This window comes from Bubalus bubalis, chromosome 5 (genome assembly GCF_019923935.1).
Source record: "Bubalus bubalis isolate 160015118507 breed Murrah chromosome 5, NDDB_SH_1, whole genome shotgun sequence".
Classification (NCBI taxonomy): domain Eukaryota; kingdom Metazoa; phylum Chordata; class Mammalia; order Artiodactyla; family Bovidae; genus Bubalus; species Bubalus bubalis.
In genome coordinates this window covers 45,500,449-45,522,385 of record NC_059161.1, presented here as the reverse complement: position 1 = coordinate 45,522,385, position 21,937 = coordinate 45,500,449, and the positions used below count along the sequence as shown (strand labels likewise).

Genomic DNA, 21,937 nt, shown 5'->3' with positions numbered 1-21,937 from the left:
GACTCAATGGATATGAGTTTCAGCAAGCTCTGGGAGATGAAGAAGAACAGGGAAGCCTGGTGTGTTCCAGTCCATGTTGTCGCAAAGAGTTGGATACGACTGAGTGACTGAAGTGTCTGAGCGACTGAACAATAGTAATAACTAGAGTGTTGCATCTGTTACAGCTGATAAACCTACATTGACATAGCATTATCACCCGAAGTCTGTAGTTTACATTAGAGTTCACTCTTGTTATTGTACATTAAATGAGTTTGGACAAATGTATAATAACATGTATCTGATTGGGGGCAGGAGGAGAAGGGGACGACAGAGGATGAGATGGCTGGATGGCATCACTGACTCGATGGACGTGAGTCTGAGTGAACTCCAGGAGTTGGTGATGGACATGGAGGCCTGGCGTGCTGCAATTCATGGGGTCGCACAGAGTCGGACACGACTGAACGACTGAACTGAACTGAACTGAACCACTCTAGCATCATGCAGAATAATTTCATGACCTGAAAAATTCTCTGTATTCTTCCTATTCTTCCCTCTACCCTCTAGCCTCTGAAAACCACTGATCTTTTTACTGTTTCCATGGTTTTGTCTTTTCCAGATTGTCATAGAGTTGGAATCATATGGTATGTATCCTTTTCAGATTGGCTACTTTCACTTAGTTACAAGCATTTTAGATTCCAGTGGTACCGTTCTTCCCGGTTTATAGATGAGAAAATAAGTGAAAGCTGTGTGACTTGCCTAGGATCACACAGAAGAAGTTTAAGTGGCTATGTTTCTGACTTCAGAGCTGGAGATAGCTCCAGACCCCCTTTCTCCTGCTGACCTTTGTTGGTAGCAAAGTCAGGAATCCCCAAGCCCCTTGACTCTTGATCTATTACTCTTTCTATGGTGCCATTTTGTTTCTCAAATAAGGTGCTATTACAATATAAGAGAAGGGCTTCCCTGGTGGCTCAGGGGTAAAGAATCTGCAGTGCAGGAGATGCAGGAGATGTAGGTTCAATCCCCGAGTTGGGAAAATTCCCTGGAGCAAGGCATGGCAGCCCACCCCAGTATTCTTGCCTGGAGAATCCCATGGACAGAGGAGCCTGGCAGGCTGCAGTCCATATGATCATAAAGAGCTGAACATGACTGAAATGACTGAGCACACATGCACTCATAATACAAGAGAGGGGCTTCCCAGGTGGCTCAGGTAAAAGTATCAGCTTGCCAAGCAAGAGATGCAGCTTCAATTCCTGGGTCAGGAAGATCCCTTGGAAAAGGAAATGGCAACCCACTCTAGTATTGCCTGGGAAATCCCACAGACAGAGGAGCCTGGTGGGCTACACTCTATGGGGTTGCAAAGAGTAGGACACGACTGAGCGACTGAACCACCACCACCACCACACACATAATACAAGAGTAATTATAGGGATGGAAACCGTATTCTCTGCTTGGAAACACAGTTTCCAAAATCTTTTTCTCAGCATTACATTTCCTTATGGTTGCCATGCAACAAGAAACATGCGTCAAGGTGTGTTTCTTATATATGATGTTCTGGGACTAATAATTTTTAAGGGAGAACAAAACACACACACACACACACACACACACACACTTTATTATGTTCCTGTGTTTACCACACATTCAGCTAAAGATTCTTATCCACCTTATATTTGAATCACCCTGAAGAATGGATGACTATTAATTATATAGGACCTCACATTTGTAATTTTTCTATTATTGCAATGTTACATTTTTATTTAACATTTCATAAAGTGAAAGACACATACCTAAATAGATTTTAGAATTCCAAAAGGCCTGGAAATGTACTTTATATTCCTTTGTATCCCTCATAGTGCCTATCGCAGAGAAGGCAATGGCACCCCACTCCAGTACTCTTGCCTGGAAAATCCCATGGATGGAGGAGTCTGGTAGGCTGTAGTCCATGGGGTCGCTAGGAGTCGGACACAACTGAGTGACTTCACTTTCACTTTTCATTTTCATGCATTGGAGAAGGAAATGGCAACCCACTCCAGTGTTCTTGCCTGGAGAATCCCAGGGACGGGGGAGCCTGGTGGGCCACCGTCTCTGGAGTCGCACAGAGTCGGACATGACTGAAGTGACTTAGCAGCAGCAGCAGCAGCAGTGCCTATCGAAGTGCTTCCTATGAGTATGATTTAATATAGATTTGCCAATTAACTTGTTCCTAAAACCAAACTGTGATAATCGCACACCTTTTAGCTGAAACTCTTGGTGAATTTCTTCTGGGTATCCACATACTGTGATATTATATTCTTCTGGAATTTGGTGGAGAATTGGACTAAGAGGCTTTTTAGATCAATTGTGTATCAGTAGACTCTCTATAATTACTGTGAGGGAAACTGTAGGTCAGCGTTGTCCATCTGAACCTGTGTGGCAGTAAATTGTGTGCTTGTGGAGATTTATTATGCACCAATATTATGAATAATGGAAGGCTTTGGAGCTACACTGGTATTTACCTGCTTACACAGGACTTTGCTCAATTGTGGCTACCTCATTTCAGTATGTCAAATGGGAGTCCTAACCATCTTTTACTTGCTCTAATTTGGTGCTGCAGTGACTCAGAATAAGTGATTGATGATTAAATTATCTATCAACTGAGTTTTTGAGAATCTACAAAGTATTTGACATTTGTTAAATTCTAGGACTTTATCTATGAACATATCAGGCCTGTTTCCACCCTCACAGATCTAATAGTTCAGTAATAATGTATTTAGTGATGCACATGTCTTTAGGCTGAGCTACAATGTTATAGGCATCTTTAAAATTCTACACAATGAGAACTAAAGATATATAGCATAGTTTGATATATATCTTTATATATAGAGCACAGATTGATATGTATCAGTCTTACAGTAGGATCTAAAACTGATGCATGAGAGATAAATGAAAGTGATAATGAATAAAAGTTTATCTTTATTCCAAACATCTGGTGTGAGTAAATGTATTAAATTTTACCTGGATTTTCATGTCATATCAGTAAAACCTAAGATGCATTCTTTAGAAACTATATCCACAAGAAATATAATATATTTGGCAAAATTTGATACTGCCTTACCTTATGCAGTGTATCAACCTCATTATACACGATTGACCACATCTTCCTTGAAACATATTTTTCTATTGGCTTCTGTCTGTCATATTCCTTTGGTTTTCCTCTTATTGCAGTGGTCCTTGATGGCTATTCACCCTCTATCAGCCTCCAAATACTCAACTCCCAGGCGTTGATATTGGGCACTCTTCTCATCTCTATGATTAGTCTCTCTATAAGTTATCACAGCTAGTCCCACAGCTTTCAGTACAGTTCAGTTCAGTCGCTCAGTCGTGTCCGTCTCTTTGCGACCCCATGAATCGCAGCACGCCAGGCCTCCCTGTCCATCACCAACTCCCGGAGTTCACTCAAACTCACATCCATCAAGTCGGTGATGCCATCCAGCCATCTTATCCTCTGTCGTCCCCTTTTCCTCCTTCCCCCAATCCCTCCCAGCATCAGTCTTTTCCAGTGAGTCAACTCTTCGCATGAGGTGGCCAAAGTACTGGAGTTTCAGCTTTAGCATCATTCCTTCCAAAGAACACCCAGGGCTGATCTTTAGAATGGACTGGTTGGATCTTCTTGCAGTCCAAGGGACTCTCAAGAGTCTTCTCCAACATCACAGTTCAAAAGCATCAGTTCTTCGGCGCTCAGCTTTCTTCACAGTCCCATAGCTTTAAATCCATCCAAATACTGATAATTCCCAAATTTGTATCTCTTACTCTCAATAATATCCTAGACTCTTGACTTACGTATACAGCTACCTTTTTCACATCTCCATCTAATTACTAGTAGACGTCTCGACTGTAATGCAACTAAATTGAATCTCTGGATTTCCTCCTTGTTTATTCGCTACTTTGTGTCCGACTCTCTGCATCTCCACAGACTGCAGCATCGCCAGGCCTCCCTGTTCCTCATATCTCCCAGAGTTTGCCCAGGTTCATGTCCATTGCTATCCAACCATCTCATCCTCTTCTGCTCTCTTCTCCTTTTGCCTTCATCTTTCCCAGCATCTGGGTCTTTTCCAGTGAATTATTTGTTCCCATCAGGTGGCCAAAGTATTTGAGCTTCCAGCTTCAGCATTAGTTCTTCCAGTGAGTATTCAGGTTGATTTCCTTTAGGATTGACTGGTTTAATTGAAGTAAATTGAACCTCTGGATTTCCCCCTACCCTTCCCTTTTCCTCCAATTTTCCCAGTCTCAGTAAATGCCACATCCATCTAGGTAGTTGCTTAGGCACTTAAGAATAAGACCTAGGATTTGACTTTATTCTCTTTTTCTCCTCATTCTTACCCCATTCTCACCAAAAAGTCCTGCTGGCTTGATCTCCAAAATGTGTCTTAATTCTGTTCATTCCTCTACCTCCCCACTGCCACCGTCAGTCCAAGCTAGTACTGATTTTCACCTGAACTTCTGCAGTAGCCTTGTAATTATTTTATCTCAGAATTTGCTTCCCTGCAGTCTATTTTGCACTCAGCATTCAGAGTGCATAAAGTTATTTGAATAATTTTATTTGTCCTAAAAGGACATTCCCTTGTTCAGATTTTTCCAGTGGCTTCCTATATTCACAGTAAAACCCAAATTCCTAAATATGGTCACAGATGATCTGGCCAGCATGAACCTCTCTGACCCACTTTTCCAGTGTGTTCCCCATCCATTTTTATGCTTTAGGTTCACGGGCATTCTTTGTTTTCATTGAGAATGCCATATGCGTTCTTGTCAGAAGACCCTTAGATCTACTACTTCCCTCTGTGTTTGATGCCCTCCTCTGGCCCTTGCCATTTTACTACTCTGGTGTCTGCTCATTCATTGCCTCTTCAGACAGGTCTCCTTTGGCCAGCTCTATGAAGTAGCCTTTCACTCATTTTGTGATGTGATCAGATTTTATTTCTTTCATGGCCTGTTTCATTATCTCTTTACTGACTGTGACAGGCATCTTTATCCCCACACCTGAATGTAAGCTCGCTGAAGACATGTGCTTTTCCATATTGTTTGTTGTTCTCTCCTAGTCAGTCAGAATACCCATCAAGCCCTCAGGAAGTACTGCTTGCATAAATCCCTTAGCTCTGTGCATAGCCTCAAAGTCCTTTTCAGTTTGGTGAGATGGTACTGTGTCAACTTGATACATCGCCATTTTTAGAACTTGGAAGGCCAAGTTGCATAGGGTCCTACTCCAATACTTTGGCCACCTGATGCGAAGAGTTGACTCATTGGAAAAGACCCTGATGCTGGGAGGGATTGGGGGCAGGAAGAGAAGGGGACAACAGAGGATGAGATGGCTGGATGGCATCACTGACTCAATGGACATGAGTTTGGGTGAACTCCGGGAGTTGGTGATGGACGGGGAGGCCTGGCGTGCTGTGATTCATGGGGTTGCAAAGAGTCAGACACGACTGAGTGACTAAACTGAACTGAACTGATTGCTGAGCAGTTTCTCATGCCTAATCCCAGTATTTCCCAGAGGAGGGAATCAGCACAACAGACTACCAGAGGATCCTGCCATGTGACTTCACTCTCCAGGATTTCCCTCAAGATGTGAAGACTTCAGAGTAGGGTTTATTTTTCCTTATAAGGTTAATATCATTGTTGCTGTTCAATCACTGTCATGTGTCTGACTGTTTGCAACCCTAAAGAATTGATGCTTTTGAACTGTGGTGTTGGAGAAGACTCTTGAGAGTCCCTTGGACTGCAAGGAGATCCAACCAGTACATCCTAGAGGAGATCAGTCCTGGGTGTTCATAGGAAGGACTGATATTGAAGCTGAAGCTCCAGTACTTTGGCCACCTGATTCGAAGAGCTGACTCATTTGAAAAGACCCTGATGCTGGGAAAGATTGAGGGCAGGAGGAGAAGGGGACAACAGAGGATGAGATGGTTGGATGGCATCACCGACTCGATGGACATGGCTTTGGGTAGACTCTGGGAGTTGGTGATGGACAGGGAGGCCTGGTATGCTGCGGTTCATCGGGTCTCAAAGAGTCAGAGACGACTGAGCGACTGAACTGGAACTGGAACTGGACTGCAGCACACCAGGCTTCCCTGTCCTTCACCATCAATAATGCTATTATTGTGCTGTGCTGTGCTGTGCTAAGTCGCTTCAGTCATGTCCAATGCTTTGTGACCCCATGGATGTAGCCCACCAGGCTCCTCTGTCCATGGGATTCTCCAGGCAGGAAACTAGAGTGGATTGCCATGCCCTCCTCTGGGGGATCTTCCCAACCAAGGGATTGAGCCCTCATCTCTTATGTCTCCTGCATTGGCAAGTGAGTTCTTTACCACTAGCACCACAGCTTTAATTACCCCAAATGCAGCTGCATTTTACCCTTATCTAAAATATAAGCTCCTGGTCCATGTTTCCTGTCTCAGTGGTTGTGTATAATTCTCAGACCTTTATCTACTACTCCTGGGTTTAGGATCCTTCAGTTCAGTCACTCAGTCATGTCCAACTCTTTGTGACCCCATGGACTGCAGCATGGCAGACTTCTCTGTCCATCACTAACTACTGGAGCCTACTCAAACTCGTGTCCATCACATTGGTGATGCCATCCAACTGTCTCATCCTCTGTTGCCCCCTTCTCCTCCTGCCCCCAATCTTTCCCAGCATCAGGGTCTTTTCCAGTGAGTCAGTTGTTTGCATCAGGTGGCCAAAGTATTTGAGTTTCAGCTTCAGCATCAGTCCTGCCAATGAATATTCAGGGCTGATTTCCTTTAGTATGAACAGTTTGGATCTCCTTGCAGTCCAAGGGACTCTCAAGAGTCTTCTCCAACGCCACAGTTCAAAAACATCAATTTTGGGGCACTCAGTACTCTTGCCTGGAAAATCCCATGGATGGAGGAGCCTGGTAGGTTGCAGTCCATGGGGTCGCTGAGGGTCGGACACGACTGAGCGACTTCCCTTTCACTTTTCACTTTCATGCATTGGAGAAGGAAATGGCAACCCACTCCAGTGTTCTTGCCTGGAGAATCCCAGGGACAGGGGAGCCTGGTGGGCTGCCGTCTATGGGGTTGCACAGAGTTGGACACGACTGAAGCGACTTGGCAGCAGCAGCAGCAGCTTTCCTTATAGTCCAACTCACACATCCATACATGACTACTGGAAGAACCATAGCTTTGACTAGATGGACCTTTGCTGGTAAAGTAATGTCTCTGCTTTTTAATATGCTGTCTAGGTTGGTGATAGCTTTTCTTCCAAGGAGCAAGCATCTTTGAATTTCATGGCTGCAGTCACCATCTGCAGTGATTTTGGAGCCCCCCAAAATAAAGTCTATTAGTGTTTCCATTGTTTTCCCATCTATTTGCCATGAAGTGATGGGACCAAATGCCATGATCTTCTTTTTTTGAATGCTGAGTTTTAAGCCAACTTTTTCACTCTCTTCTTTCACTTTCATCAAGAGGCTCTTTGGTTCTTCACTTTCTGCCATAAGCATGGTGTCATCTGTATATCTGCGGTTACTGAGGATCCTTAGCCAATTAGAAAAGTTCATCTGACTTCTAGGTAAGTAGTGTTCTCCTAGAGGGTAAAACGAGTGCTTGGAAGATATTGACTCAGAAATAAAATGCTTCAGATGAGTGTACAAACAAGTGAACAAGTTAATAACTGAGATTTTAGAAGCATCTCAGGCAGCTTTGGTCTTTCCAAAGCTCAGCTCTGAACCTGACCCTGATAGAAATCTTTCAAAGTTTTCCACTGCTGACACATCCTATCTTAGGATAATGCTCAAGGACTTTTTTCAGCCATGACTCCCCTTCACAACCGTATCTCCCATGTCTTTCCTTCCTAGGATGGCAGAATAACAAAGGGAAGCTGGCATCTGGCTGCTGGTGTGTCTGCCTTGTCTCACCTCTTCCTCCTCTCACATATGATCTTCCCTTGTTTAAATTTATTGAAGTTTAATCCTTTTTGCCTCCTTTGTCATGGATTCCTCCCACCACACAGCCTGACACACTTCTCTCTTTTAAATCTCATATTTCTCAGCTGTTCTCTTAGATATTAGAATTACCACATTCTGGCTACCTTTCTGGCTTTGATGCAGATGTTCACTTTCTTTCCTAGTCTGCAAGCATCTTACAGTCTTCCAGGTCTGTGAAGATCCATAAGCCTTGCACAAAAGCCTAGTCTTCCCTCTGAGAGGACCTCTTCCACACATGTGGCATCCTGGGGAGTTATTCATGGAGCAGTGAGTGAGGAAGTAATACTCAGAGAGTTACATGAGAACCCCCACAAACTGGGGAAGTGTTGACTGAAGCCTCCCTGCTGTGACATCCCGTTCTTCTGCTCTCTCCTGTGTGTGTGTTCAGTCACTCAGATGTGTCTGACTCTTTGTGACCCCCATGGACTATAGCCTGCCAGGCTCCTCTGTCCATGGAATTTTTCAGGCAAGAATACAGGAGTGAGTTGCCATTTCCTACTCCAGGGGATCTTTCTGACCTGGGGATTGAACCTGTGTCTCTTGCCTCTCCTGCATTTTGCAGGAGGATTCTTTACCACTGCACCACCTGGGCAGCCCCTGGTAACCATATAAAAGTAGTGATGAATCTTACATGCTGCTAATGTGTAACAGGAGACAAAGATGCCTTCTGTTTCTCAGGTATCTTTCTTTTGATATTTTCTATGAATTGGAGTCTAGAAATACATGGGAGATATTTTCCCTTTCAGATATTCTAAAAAAGAGCCCCATTAGTTTTCCAATATTCATAGAGCTACACAGAGTGCTTTTTTTTACTGATTACCAAGTGTAGAGGAAAAGAAAGGAGTTGCCCTGGTATAAGCACTTTTCCACTTAATTTTCAAAAATAGCTCAAGATTGTAATGTGTTTTAGCTTTGGGTCCACCACTAATATGCTAGACTTCCCAAGTGGCTCAGTGTTAAAGAATCCTCCTGCCGATGCAGGTTCGATCCCTGGGCCGGGAAGATCCCTGGAGGAAGAAATGACAACCTACCCCAGTATTCTTGCCTGGAAAATTCCATGGACATGACTGAAGTGACTGAGCATGCACGCATGCATGCTAACTAGCTGGTTTCTGATAAAATGGGAATTAGTAATAGTCTCACCTGAAAGAGTTTTAAGGATTAATGAAAATACTTCATGCAAAGCACTCAGCCTAGTGTCTGGTGAAGAGAATGATTGAGATATTAAAAATAAAAGTTTCCCCCGGGTGTGCTGTGCGACACTTTGAGTTTTCATTAGCATTAATAGCTCATTCTAATTCTGTGGATCTGAACCAATGCACTTCTTACTGGAACAGAAGAATCAGCCTCTTACAAATTTGTACTTTGGGCGAAGTAAAGATTTACATTTCTAAAATTGCCTCTTGCTTTCTGACTTTGGTTTTAACACATAGAAATTGCTTTTGTGGACAATAATTTAAGTGGTGGAATGCTTCCATGATAGATTTTCAATTCTCTCAAAGTGATACTTCAAGCAATGCCCAGTTAACCATTTTATTTAAAAATTGGGTTGTGTCTTATTAATTTCTTAGGATCACTAAAATTCTTGGTGAATGCCTCAGGATTAATAAAAGAGGGCTGTGAGCTCCTATTTTTCCTTACTTTCCCTTCAGCAGACCTCAAGGTGGGTGGTAAGTGAGTATATGAAGTCAGTGCACTTGGAAATAAATTTGTATTTTTAAACGGCCAAACTCTCCATACACTATGGTGTTAGGTAAAACTGACTCAGAAACATAAGTAGCATTTCCGCTCTTATCCTTCCTCCAGAGTAAGTGTGAGTAAGTGTGTTCTGAGTAAACCAGAAGAATGGGAATGTGGACTCATTTCTCAGTACTGTCTCAAGCTGCATCTCTTGCTGTAAAACTGAGGTATCATCTGGCTTGACTGGTAGGAGAGCAGAAGTGGTTGTTGGGTGGATGGGTACCTGGGAGGCAACAATTGGTAATTATTAGATTACCATAAAAATAGCTAACTTAGAGCCATGTAACCACTTTTCTCTCAGACAAGTCAACCATACTTTCTATATACTTTGAAATAAAAACTTCTGGCTGTTAAATTTCTAAAATATGTTGATATACATTATAATGTTTGATATTCATAACAACTCTGTGACCAAGGTAAGTCAGGCATCTTTATTTATTTATACAGAAAAGAAAAGGAAGAGTCAGGCAATCAAAGTATCAAAATTCACTGGAAGAAGTTAACTAGAACAGAGGCTTGAGTATGAAACCCAGAGGCTGTGGTTCAAATCCTAAACCTGCCCCATGTAAATGGTGACTCTAAAGGATATAAAACCTCTGAACCTCAGCTTATGAATCTAAAAAATGATTATAACTGACATTATGTATCATTTATTACAGGGAACATAAGTTGGAAGCTACATTTAAGATATGAAGATGGTCTAATAATCTCTAAGGAAAAAATTTGCATTGGCTTATTTATGCTTCTCTTTCAAGGACCAAAAAGTTATGCCAGGAAAATTCCTTGGCTCCCTTTTAGTGCAAAAATGTGGTAGAAAGAAGGCCTGATTGTCATGTATCCTTCAAGTTGCTTGCCTTTTTGCTCTTTAAAGGAGCATTGTGAATTTTGGGGGAAAAAAGGTGCAGTTACTGGTGGATAATCTCCACTGTTTATTGCATTCTTTATGAACTTTAGAAATAAAATTTCCTTTCCTGCTGATTTTGTTCTTTTCCACTTGACAGAAACAGATGACTCATTTCTCCAGGTTTGAGGACGGCAACGATTTAATGTTTTCAAAGTCATCAGCAAATTAACTGACATCAAAATCAAGGCTGAGTTTAGACGCAAAATCAGATTACTTTGTCCTTGGATTGTCAGTTCAAAATCTGGTGAATTCTTTCTAATGTGAGTCCAACTTACTGTTCACAAAGCATTAAACTAGGCTGTGTGTTTGTGTGTGTGTTTGTGTGTGTGTGTGCGCATACTCAGTCATGTCTGACTCTGCAACTCCATCAGCTCCTTTATCCATGGAATTTTCCAGGCAAGAATACTGGAGTAGTTTGCCATTTTCTTTTCCAGGGAATCTTCTTGACCCAAGGATCAAACCTGTGTCTCTTGCATCTCCTGCATGGCAGGCAAGTTCTTTAGCAGCTGAGCCACCACTATGGATAAGACCTTAATTTTAGTCAGTAATTTATAAATGTACAGTCCAGCAAATCTATCCTATTCTTTGCCCTAGTCTTCTGGTTAAGTATTGGATTTTGAGATACTGTTTTGTTTTTTTTTTTTCTTTACTATGAGTAAATGTAATTATTTCAAATCCTGGATTTGAAATAAGATTTCAAATAAAAATATTTTTGTTTCACCATTTTATCTTTATGTTTTGCAATTTCTTCATCAAAGTCAATATGTTCATTCCCCCAAAAGCATAGCTAGTGATGCCCGCAAAGATCATAGTATCTAGACTGCTATAGAAGCTGTGCTTTTTTTAAAAAAAAATAATGTGGCAAAATCAGAAACAGAAGACAAAACCAACAAGTATCTTAGCAACACAGAAGTGACTGTATAAACAATAGGTTCATTAGAAAAGCAGTTTCTAAAATACACTGAGTCCTGGTAGAGAATCCTAGTTTGATAAAGGCTCATCTGAGTATAATCAGTTAGGTTAACCTTTCTATCACATAATTTTCCACTTGTTAAATTGTGAAGATGATGCAGTCTTTTTTTTCTTTCTGGGTTGTTAATTGGGATATTTCAAGAGTAGCACAAACACTAAATTTACACAGTTTTAAAAGAAATACATTGAATAAAGAAACCTGTAGTCAATCCCTTTACGACAGATGGATTAACTTTGATTTCTTTGCACTATTGGAGTGAATGATTAAGAAAGCATTACAAAAGTGTTCTAATTAACTAATTATCTAATGAACAAGAGAAAGCTGGAGTCATTTCTATTTACTGTACCTATTTTTCTCATGGATTAGGTACAGAAATAGTCTGGTTTTCAAAATATCACATGTGTTAAGATATTCTCACATTGTTAACTCAATGACAGGTACTAGAAAGTGATTTAAAAACCTCTAGAACTCACTTATTATAAAACTGAACTTTGGAGGAGTTTTGAATTATATCATAATATAATTGTAGATTTATATTTATATTTAAAATTTCTGACATTTTATTTTGTGGAACTATTAGTCATATTAATGTTCAATAAATTTGTGTTAAATGAATGAATGAATGGATCTGTGAAAGAACATTTATAGGAGTTAAAAAAAACCTCATGCTTGCTAAGTCATCTCAGTTGTGTCCAACTCTTTGTGACCCTGTGGACCCCACCAGGCTCCTCTGTCCATGGGACTCTCCAGGCAAGAATACTGGAGTGGGTTACCATATACTCCTCCAGGGGATCTTTCTGACCCAGGGTTCGAACCCAAGTTTCTTATGCCTCCTGGTTTGGCAGTTGGGTTCTTTACCACTAGTGCCACCTGGGAAGCCCCAAAAGAACTGAGTCACTGTCTAAGATTGTGTGGCTGTGAATCAGTTAAATTGTCAGCAAAGTGGGACTGATATCTGATTTATGGGATTATGGTGAGAAATGAAAGAAAACCACTGATAATTATTTAAAGTAATGTGATCAGCCCTGGGATTTCTTTGGAAGGAATGATGCTAAAGCTGAAACTCCAGTACTTTCGCCACCTCATGCTAAGAGTTGACTCATTGGAAAAGACTCTGATGCTGGGAGGGATTGGGGGCAAGAGGAGAAGGGGACGACAGAGGATGAGATGGCTGGATGGCATCACTGACTCGATGGACGTGAGTATGAGTGAACTCCGGGAGTTGGTGATGGACAGGGAGGCCTGGAGTGCTGCGATTCATGGGGTCGCAAAGAGTTGGACATGACTGAGCGACTGAACTGACTGACTGATGTTTTATTTAGTGTGGTAACATTTAACTTATCCAACATTGAGAAAATGATATGTTTGATGAATGAAATTTCTAGGCATTCACCAATTTAGTTCACTTCAGTTGCTCAGTCATGTCCGACTTTTTGCGACCCCATGGACTGCAGCACGCCAGGCTTCCCTGTCCTTCACCAACTCCCAGAGCTTGCTCAAACCCATGTCCATGGAATCAGTGATGCCATCTAACCATTTCATCCTCTGTCAACCCCTTCTTATCTTGCATTCAATCTTTCCCAGCATTGGGGTCTTTATTAATGAGTCAACTCTTCACATAAGGTGGCCAAAGTATTGGAGCTTCAGCTTCAGCATCAGTCATTCCAGTGAATATTCAGGATTGATTTCCTTTAGGATTGACTGGTTTGTTCTCTTGCAGTCCAAGGGACTCTCAAAAGTCTTCTCCAACACCACAATTCAAAAGCATCAGTTCTTCGGTGTTGAGCTTTCTTTATGGTCCAACTCTCACAACCATACATGACTACTGTAAAAACCATAACTTTGACTATATGGACCTTTTTCAGCAAAGTAATGTCTGGTTTTTAATCTGCTGTCTAGGTTGGTCGTAGCTTTTCTAACAAGGAGCAAGCATCTTTTAATTTCATAGCTGCAGTCACCATCTGCAGTGATTTGGGAGCTCCCAAAAATAAAGTCTCTCACTGTTTCCATTGTTTCCTTATCTTTTTGCCATGAAGTGATGGGACCAGATGCCATGATCTTCTTTTTTTGAATGTTGAGTTTTAAGCCAACTTTTTCACTCTCCACTTTCATCAAGAGGCTCTTTAGTTCCTCTTTGCTTTCTGCCATAAGAGTGACATCCTCTGCATATCTGAGGATATTGATATTTCTCCCGGCAATCTTGATTCCAGCTTGTGCTTCATCCAGGCCAGTATTTTGAATGATGTGCTCTGCAAATAAGTTAAATAAGCAGGGTGACAATATACAGCCTTGACATACTCCTTTTCCAATTTGGAACCAGTCCATTGTTCCATATCCAGTTCTAACTGTTGCTTCTTGACCTGCATAATTTAGATAGTATTAAAAATAGCTAATTTGACAGAAAAACTCTAAAATGTGGCATGTATTTCTTTCCTTTATTGAAAAGAACATAATGAACATAATTTAACCTTGCTCTAATGACTCATTGTTATAAAGTGTGCTGCAAAGTAATAATTTTTTCTTGTTTATTCAGTTTGTAGGACTGATGGCTCCTACATCAAATGGCCCCTGACTGCTTTGCTTGTCTAATTGGGTTATTCCTATCACTGGTCACTTCTAACTATCTTAAGAAGATGACTTTATTGCTTCTAGTCTTTAGTCCTCTGTGTCTTGGATTAGGTAGGATTCATAGGAGAAAGAGGGGATCTGAACGTGTTGAGTAATATATTGTTGGTTTTTAGTCACTAATTTGTTTCCAACTCTTTTGTGATCCCCTGGACTGTATTGGAGTGGCTGCCATTTCTTCCCAACCCAGGGATCGAACCCAAGTCTCCTGCATGGATAGTCAGACTGTTTAGCACAGAGCCACTGGGGAAGCCCTTTTGAGTAATACTTGTTATTGTTGTTCAGTCCCTAAGTCAGTCCAACTCTGACCCCATGGCCTGCAGCATGACAAGCTTCCCTATCCTTCACTATCTCCCAAGTTTTCTCAAATTAATGTGCATTGAGTCAGTGATGCTATCTAACTATCTCATTCTCTGCCACCCTCTTTTTTCTTTTGCTTTCAATCTTTCCCAGCATTGGAATCTTTTCCAGTGAGTTCACTCTTTCCATCAGGTGGCCAAAGTATTGGAGCTTCAACTTCAGCATCAGTCCTTCCAATGAATAGTAAGGGTTGATTTCCTTTAGAATTCACTGGTTTGATCTCCTTGCAGTCCAAGGGACTCTCAAGAGTCTTCTGAAGCACCGTAGTTGGAAAGCATCAATTCTTTGGTGCTCAGGGTTCTTTATGGTCCAACTCTCACATTCGTACACAACTGCTGTAAAAACCATAGCTTTGACTATGCAGACCTTTGTCGGGAGAGTGAAGTCTCTGCTTTTTAATATGCTGTCTAGGTTTGCCATAGCTTTTCTTCCAAGGAGCAAATGTCTTAATTTCATGGCTGCAGTCACCATCCACAGTGATTTAGTAGCCCAAGAAAATAAAATTTGCCACTGTTTCCATTTTTTCCCCATCTATTTGCCATGAAGTGATAGACCAGATGCCCCCGTGAGTATGTGTAAATAGTATAGTTTAGTACTATGGTTATGGTTATGGTTATAGTCATTTGAGTTAAATGTTTTTCATGATATTCAGATTATGTAAAACCTTATTGGCAACTCTGAGAATAGTTACTTGCATTCAGACTGAGGACAAAACTTTCCTCAATTTTGGGGTTTATTGATCCCAAGTACACATTAGCATATGTCCTGTTGGTTGGTTGCAAACGTGCCCCATAGACAAAATCTGCCTACTTGATAATGTTTTGTTTGTCTTGCACAGTATTTTTTAAATGTGGCAAGCTTCACATGCATATTTAGATATCTGGCTTCTTGATAATGTCCTTAGCAACAGTCTGCCAGGTCTAATTAGAAGCTACCATGTTCAGATGGATCAGGGGCTTCTCAGAGTAACAGTACCCCACTGGTCATCTTACACCTGGCTTTCATTCCTTTATGTTACTTCCTTGGCCTTCCTGTAGACTCATGAGCTTTCAACCTGTCATTGTGTTATATAATAAGCATTAGCAAGCATGTGTGATGTGAAGAGATGATTAAGACAGCCCTAGGCCTCCAAGCACACACAGTCTGTTGGGAAAGACAGGCACTGAAGCAAATAATTATAATGGTAAAAGTGCCATAATGAAGATTTGCATAAAGTATTAGAGGAGTTATTACTACTTATTGCAAAGAAGCAAGAGAGAAAGAGAAAATGTATCCAAAGGTCTTTTGTTCTTTATGAGATGAAATGCCACAGATATGGGGAAGATTTTTTTTAAAATGCAGAATAATTCTTGGACAAGTGCATGATATCCACTGGGCTTGTCCTTCCCTTTTTTCGCTTTTTATATGTAACTATTTTATTGAGAACATTTGATATGTGTTCCTCTTATCTTTACCACTGAAGGCAGCAATGTAAGGTTATTGATTTTGTCTTTTTCTTTCTTCATGTTGTCATGCACGTGATAAAATATTTCATTTCAGATTACTGCTTTTTCAGTGTCACCAGAAACAAATGATAATAAAAAGTAATTAAGCAAAACGCTACCAACCACCACCACCAATGTGTTTTGTATTTGGCTGACACTGTTTTTATTTTAGCTTCATCAATGATTTGTTTTACTTTTCATCAGAATCAGGTTTTTAACCTGACTGTATGAAACATGATAATTGCCTAGGTAATTATGACAGAAATACTGTTTCATGTAGGATTTAGCATAGGAACACTTGGAAAAATGTCTCCCTGTAATTTGTGATGGCATTCATATTTGTTTCTTCTTGTGATCTCTGCCCAAAGGAATTTTTGTTCCTCCCAGGAATATGCACCTCATTTTATCTGTGTGAACTGGGCTTCCCAGGTGACTCAGTGGTAAAGAACCCGCCTGCCAATGCAGGAGACAGGGATTTGATCCTTAGATTGGGAAGATCCTCTGGAGGAGGAGATGGCAACCCATTCCAGTATTCCTCCTGAGATAATCCCATAGACAGAGGAGCTTGGTGGGTTACAGTCCATGGGATTGCAAAGAGTCTCACACAGCTAAGTGACTAAAGTGCATCTGTTTTAATTACTAGTGGAAAAGGAACGAAGCACTGGGATCAGCTAGAGAAAAAGAGGTTCTCAGGCTAAAAGTCTAAAGATTTTTGTACATGAGACTATCTTTTTTTTTTTAATTGGAAGGTAGTTGCTTTACAATGTTGTGTTGTTTTCTGCCATATAAAAATGCAAATCAGCCATAAGTATACATATATATATATATATATATATATATATATATATATATATATCCCCTCTCTGTTGAACAATATAGTAAGGTTTATCAACAAGGAATTTTCTCTAAAATGAAGGTGAGATACTAAGTGTAATATTCAGTTTAGTTCAGTCACTCAGTCATGTCCGACTCTACGACCACAGTGACTGCAGCATGTCAGGCCTCCCTGTCCCTCACTGACTCCTGGAGTTTACTGAAACTCATGTCCACTGAGTCAGTGATGTCATCCAACCATCTCATCCTCTGTCATCCCCTTCTCCTTCTGCCTTCAATCTTTCCCGGCATCAGGGTCTTTTCCAATGACTCAGTTCTTTGCATCAGGTGGCCAAAGTATTGTAGCTTCAGCTTCAGCATCAGTCCTTCCAATGAGTATTCAGGATTGATTTCTGTTAGGATGGACTGGTTTGATCTCCTTGCAGTCCAAGGAACTCTCAAGAGTCTTCTCCAACACCACAGTTCAAAAGCATCAATTCTTCGGTGCCCAGCTTTCTTTATGGTCCAATTCTCACATTCATACATGACTATTGGAAAAACCATATTTTTGACTAGATGGACCTTTGTTGGCAAAGTAACATCTCTGCTTTTTAATATGCTGTCTAGATTGGTCATAGCTTTTCTTCCAAGGAGTAAACATCTTTTAATTTCATGGCTACAGTCACAATCTGCAGTGATTTGGAAGCACCCCCAAAAATAAAGTCTGACACTGTTTCCACTGTTTCCCCATCTATATGCCATGAAGTGATGGGACCAGATGCCATGATCTTTATTTTCTGAATATTGAGTTTTAAGCCAACTTTTCACTCTCCTTGTTTCACTTTCATCAAGAGGCTCTTTAGTTCTTCTTCGCTTTCTGCCATAAAACTGGTGTCATCTGTATAGCTGAGGTTATTGAGATTTCTCCTGGCAATCTTGATTCCAGCTTGTGCTTCTTCCAGCCCAGCATTTCTCATGATGTGCTCTGCATAGAAGTTAAATAAGCAGGGTGACAATATATGGCCTTGACATACTCCTTTGCCGATTTGGAACCAGTCTGTTGTTCCATGTTCAGTTCTAACTGTTGCTTCTTGACTTACATGCAGCTTTCTCAAGAGGCAAGTCAGGTGGTCTGGTATTCCCACCTGTTTAGGAATTTACCACAGTTTGTTGTGATCTACACAGTCAAAGGCTTTGGCATAGTCAATAAAGCAGAAATGCCACTCCTGCATCATACAGCCACCAAGTGTAATACTAGATCCTGGAATGTCAAAATTTTTTTAAATTGATTTTTAAAAACTTTTTAAAAAATAATTAAAAGCAGAGCAGAATTTATTAGTTTACAGTACCACTTGACAAGAGTGCTGAGATCTTGTGTCTTCTAATCAACCAAAATGCTCTCTCCAGATAAAAATACATGAAAAACTAAATTAAAAATGGAACGTTCATTGTGACCATGTTGTATATAACGTTGCATATAACTGTTCCAATAATACAGTTTCAAAGTAAACCCCAGGACAGCTGAATTCCCATCTTTGAAAAGATGGGTGTTATGCAGTTATCTCCTCAAAGCTGCATGTAGCCCTGGGACTGAACATGTTGAGGTAAATCAGCTTGTTTTCAGCGAAAGGGTTGGAAAGTCACTACAGTTGCTTTCTTTAAGTACCTTCCTTTCCCGCCTTCTTCTGATTCAGCCCCTATTCATCTCATTGACTGAATTAAGCCACAAGTGGTCCTGCTTTCCTACCCATGGAGGTAGTCTTTCTTTAAGGAGACGTTGTTTATAACTTCCAGTCGTATAGTTTTCAAAGTAAACCCCGGGACAACTGAATTCTCATCTTTTCCAAGTTCTTGGAACATAATGCTGTCATTTCTGATACACTAACTCTAGGTATCCATTCTAAACATGTAATAGGCTTAATGAAGGCAATAGCTATCAAGGAACTGGAAACTATGATTTAAAAACAGTTTCAGACTGCCTTAATTCAAATAAGTGCTCTGCTAATTACTGGCTGTGTAGATTTCACAAAGAAATGTACAACTTTATGTCTCAATTTTAGCATCTGTAGGAATAGTTATGATTAAATGAGATGATATACACATAAAGTTAAGCAAGTTTCCTGAAATTTATTGAAGTAAGCGTTAAATTGAATGTTAGTTATTAGTATTATAGTACATGGCATTTTTAATCATGTCTTAACACCAGTCAGGTGCAGTGGGCTGACCAAGTCTTGATTTTCTTGGTGCAATGAGTTCTCTGTGTCAATGGTAGAACTTACAGGAACCTTCTGACTGCTACTTTTGATCCATTGGTAGCTATTGTCCCTTCTCATGACATATTGCATCAGAAATTATATTTCAGTTATTTTAGACCTCTGCATATGCAGATACAACCTGGGAATGATGTAGTTTCTATGTTGTAACTCCTTAAAAACGGTGTTTTATTTTATGAAGATTTCTTAGTCATTCGTACAGATTATTTGGGTGTCTAACTAAATACACAATGCATCAGCTACCATATTCCTTATGATTTCAAACCAGCAAAATGTGATAAACAGTATGAATTCCTAGCATAGTGCCTAGCTCTTGAAATAATTTGCTTGAAAGATTAACTGTAATTAATGTCTGACTAGGCATCATAACTCCAGTACTCTTGCCTGGAAAATCCCATGGAGGAGCCTGGTAGGCTACAGTCCATGGCGTCGCTAAGAGTCAGACATGACTGAGCGACTTCACTTTCACTTTTCACTTTCATGCATTGGAAAAAGAAATGGCAACCCACTCCAGTGTTCTTGCCTGGAGAATCCCAGGGATGGGGGAGCCTGGTGGGCTGCCGTCTATGGGGTCGCACAGAGTCGGACACGACTGAAGTGACTTAGCAGCAGCAGCAGCAGCAGGCATCATAATCCCTACTGTAATTACCTTAATTTTATTTAGTCATATAGAAAGAAGTAATTGAGGCTTAGAGAAAAGTAGAGGGAACCCAAAAGAATTTCTTATTTTCAGCCTGTGGTCCGTTTGGCCTTTTCTAAAAACCAGACAAAACCTAAATATTATCTGAAGAATCACTCTATGTGAAACACAGTGCTCAGTTGTAAAATTTGTGTTTGTTTTTTTATTTTTTAAAATAGAAGCTGACTGGAATTCTCATTTGCAGACTAAATTGTTTATTTGTGGATAAACAATTTTACTTTAAACATACATATTTTACAGAAATTTATTATGAAAGGTGTTTGATTTCTTAATTGACTGAACAGCACAGGCAATTGCCTTGTTTTTCTTCAAATGAGCATAAATTTTGGATATTGGGCTTCTCAGGGCTTTCTGACAGTTCTCAAATTTCTTGGCTTCTCTTTGGATCCCGTAAAAATACAAAAGATGCCTTGTTTCTTTCTTTTTTTTTTTTTTTTCACAAATTGTTCTGTGCAAATCTCCATTTTTATTTTTTGAAGAAGGTGAAAGTGAAAGAGGAGAGTGAAAAAATTGGCTTAAAGCTCAACATTCAGAAAACTAAGATCATGGCATCTGGTTCCATCACTTCATGGGAAATAGATGGGGAAACAGTGGAAACAGTGTCAGACTTTATTTTTGGGGGGCTCCAAAATCACTGCAGATGGTGACTGCAGCCATGAAATTAAAAGACGCTTACTCCTTGGAAGGAAAGTTATGACCAACCTAGACAGCATATTCAAAAGCAGAGACATTACTTTGCCAACAAAGGTTCATCTAGTCAAGGCTATGGTTTTTCCTCTGGTCATGTATGGATGTGAGAGTTGGACTGTGAAGAAGGCTGAGCGCCAAAGAATTGATGCTTTTGAACTGTGGTGTTGGAGAAGACTCTTGAGTCCCTTGGACTGCAAGGAGATCCAACCAGTCCATTCTTAAGGAGATCAGCCCTGGGATTTCTTTGGAAGGAATGATGCTAAAGCTGAAACTCCAGTACTTTGGCCACCTCATGCGAAGAGTTGACTCATTGGAAAAGACCCTGATGCTGGGAGGGATTGGGGGCAGGAGGAGAAGGGGACGACAGAGGATGAGATGGCTGGATGGCATCACTGACTCGATGGATGTGAGTCTGAGTGAACTCCGGGAGTTGGTGATGGACAGGGAGGCCTAGTGTGCTACAAGACACAAATGAGCGACTGAACTGAACTGAATCAGATTAATTACGTTGCAGTATCAACCAGTTAAAAGTATTTATTTTGTTTTCATTGTTTGTGTGTTCTCAGTAGCTCAGTCACGTCTGACTCTTTGCAAATTTACCATGAAATTTACCTTTTGGCAGTTTATCTCAAGATTAGTGAGTTTGTGATAAAGTTCTTTTTTATTCCCTTTATTGATTTTCTTTTTCATATCTGTCCTGCACTGTTTTTGGAAAACAGCATGGCTGTTTGGACATTTTTTTTTTTAAACTTTTTGCAAGGTGCTGTCATTGTTGATTATAACTTCCCTTGGAGTGATCATTTATTAGATACTCTCATATCCCATCTCTGCTGTCACTGACAATGAAATCAGGTAGCTGACCCTAAGTTGTCTATTATTTCTCTCTCCTCTTTGCCCTTGTAATGCAGTATGTCTCTGTGCTTTGCCAACTTTACTTTGGTACAAGTTTTCAGATTTTGGCATCTGCAATAACTGCCTAAGGCTAGGTTCTACTTATCTTGCACTTAAAATATTTTAATGGCCTCTGCCCTGTTTCCTTGCCATTCATGGAATGAATATATATATATATATGTGTATATATATACATATATATATATCCAGCAATGGGTTCATTTTCAAGAGCCTTCTAATAACTTTCCCTTCTCTGGGTGCTGCCCTGGCTCTCACTGACCTTTTCTTAAAGTCCCCCTCCTGTCACTGCTGCCTTTATTCTTATGTCCTGGGCTCACCCCTTCTCTTCAATGTGAGCCACACTGGCCTACTAGGAAGACACATTGGTTTTCCCTTGAGCTCTGAACAGTCGCTGCTTCCTCAGTTTGAGACTCTGTGCTCCCTATGTCTCCTTGAGGTTCTTTCCCTCCCTACACTGGAACTCTAATAGAATTCTGTTTTCACAGGCCAGAGTTAACCATCTGCCCAAA

The 21,937-nt window shown here is 40.6% G+C and overlaps 1 protein-coding gene across 5 annotated transcripts in view; it reads left to right on the top strand.

Annotated features, from left to right (window-relative positions):
* RGS7 (regulator of G protein signaling 7) overlaps nucleotides 1-21,937 on the top strand; it is a 484,679-nt gene that overhangs the window by 204,979 nt on the left and 257,763 nt on the right. Inside the window, exon 2 of one of the 5 annotated variants that reach the window (XM_044943053.2) lies at nucleotides 10,696-10,858. The exons of the other annotated variants lie outside the window; for them this stretch is intronic. The gene's annotated coding sequence lies outside the window, so the exon portion shown is untranslated. The remainder of the gene's footprint in view (nucleotides 1-10,695; nucleotides 10,859-21,937) is intronic. 5 annotated transcript variants of the gene reach the window in all.